Genomic DNA, 1,781 nt, shown 5'->3' on the forward strand with positions numbered 1-1,781 from the left:
TTGGGGAAATTTGAACAATGAGTAGATAATTCGATGATCCTAAAGCATTATTTTTTGTGTTTTTTAACATATTACTGGGTTTGTAATGGTATTAGAGTTCTGGTTTTATAAAGAGTTCTTATGGTCAGAGAATTATACTAAAATATCTACATAGGAAGTGATATGATAACTAAGAATTTTTTCTGAATAACAATATAGTGGGATACAGGACGGTGGAGTAGATGAAACAAGATTGACATGAGTTGGATGATGGGTACATCGAGATTCATTATATTATTTGCTCTATTTTGTATATGCTTGAAGATTTCCATAATAAGACTTTTAAAGTGAAAAGACAATCTATCACCTGGGACATTAGATATACTAGCTATATCCAATGTTTTTCTTCCCCCATCCCAGGGGAAAGCATGAATGCAGTCTTCCCAATACCATAAATTATGCAGTCAAATTTCCCACATTTGGGGAAATTGCAGGGATCAGCACATCTGGAGTGCAATGGATAAGTCACTGGAAAAAACACCTTCATGATCATGGTATCTCCCCTGTCAGTAAGTCTGATACATCCAATATCTTAAACTAAAAAAGTTAATATCAAATATATACATAAGAAAGTTCTTTATCAATAAGAAAAAGGCCAGAAATCCAATTTAAAAATTGGGCAAAGGATAGGAATAGGCAGTTGACAGAAGTTTTTATGATTATGAAATATATTAAAAGATGTTCAGCTTTAATGCTAATTAAGAAAATGTGAATTAAAATCACATTGAGATATCTTTGTTCAACTATTAGTTTGCCAAACCTTAAAAATGCTGAATGACACACATGTTGTGGAGAAATGGGAACTGTCCTTCACTATGGTAGGCATTAAACATTTCATATCCACTTTGGAGATAAACTTGGCAATATGTAGTAAGTCTGAAATTTTGCATTGCTCCCAGCAATGAAAAATTTCGAGACACTTGCCTTCTGTAAAGATGGGATGCAGGTGTTTAATCTGGTGTGCCAAACAGATGCGCCAGCTCCAAACTTTGAATCTGAAGATGATTTTTAAAAGTAGGAACCAAGCCGAGCCCCTGCAGTGCAGGTGGCAGCAGTGAAGGCACTTGGGTACAGTTTCTGGAGTTAGCAATAACTATATTCCAGAAACAGTAGCAGCACCCAGCATGGACCACTTCAGAAATAAAAGCTGTAGGTTTTGTGCTGGTAAGCCATGTAGTATTATCCTCATTAGGTCAATTCCGCGGTGTGGTATCAGCTGGTGCACCTTCCAAGTTAGTACTCAAGCCCTTTCTGAGATTCCATAAGCTATCCAACATTACTTTTCTTGTTTAAGTGATCCATAGTAGCTTTCTGTTGTTTATAACTAAGAATCTTGCTGATGTGGAAAGCAGTTTGTTAATATCTATTAAAATTGCAGATATATGTATCTTCCAACTTTGAAATTCCATTGTCGCATATACACTTTAGAGCAGTATTGTCCACTAGAAATTTCTCTGATGATGGCAGTGCCAACAATATGCTAGCCACTAGCTATACATGTAGCTACTAGACACTTGTAATGTGGCTAGTGTAACTGAGGAACTAAGAATTTAATTAAATCAACTAATTGCTTAAGTTGATTTTAATTAATTTAAATTTAAGCAGCCACATGTGGTTAGTGGATACTTTGTTGAACAATGCAACTCTAGCAAAACGCTTGCCCCTGGACACAAAATGCTCATTGCAGCAGTATTTGTGATAATAAAAAATCAGAAAAAGCCATATTCATACAAACAAATATT

At 35.2% G+C, this 1,781-nt stretch overlaps 1 non-coding gene across 1 annotated transcript; it reads right to left on the reverse strand.

The window, feature by feature from the left end:
• Positions 1–396: 396 nt before the first annotated feature.
• On the reverse strand, positions 397–556 carry LOC124981511 (U1 spliceosomal RNA). The gene has a single exon (XR_007108025.1). It is a non-coding gene; the product is annotated as a U1 spliceosomal RNA (small nuclear RNA).
• Between the last annotated feature and the right edge of the window lie 1,225 nt (positions 557–1,781).

This window comes from Sciurus carolinensis, chromosome 3, assembly GCF_902686445.1.
Source record: "Sciurus carolinensis chromosome 3, mSciCar1.2, whole genome shotgun sequence".
Classification (NCBI taxonomy): domain Eukaryota; kingdom Metazoa; phylum Chordata; class Mammalia; order Rodentia; family Sciuridae; genus Sciurus; species Sciurus carolinensis.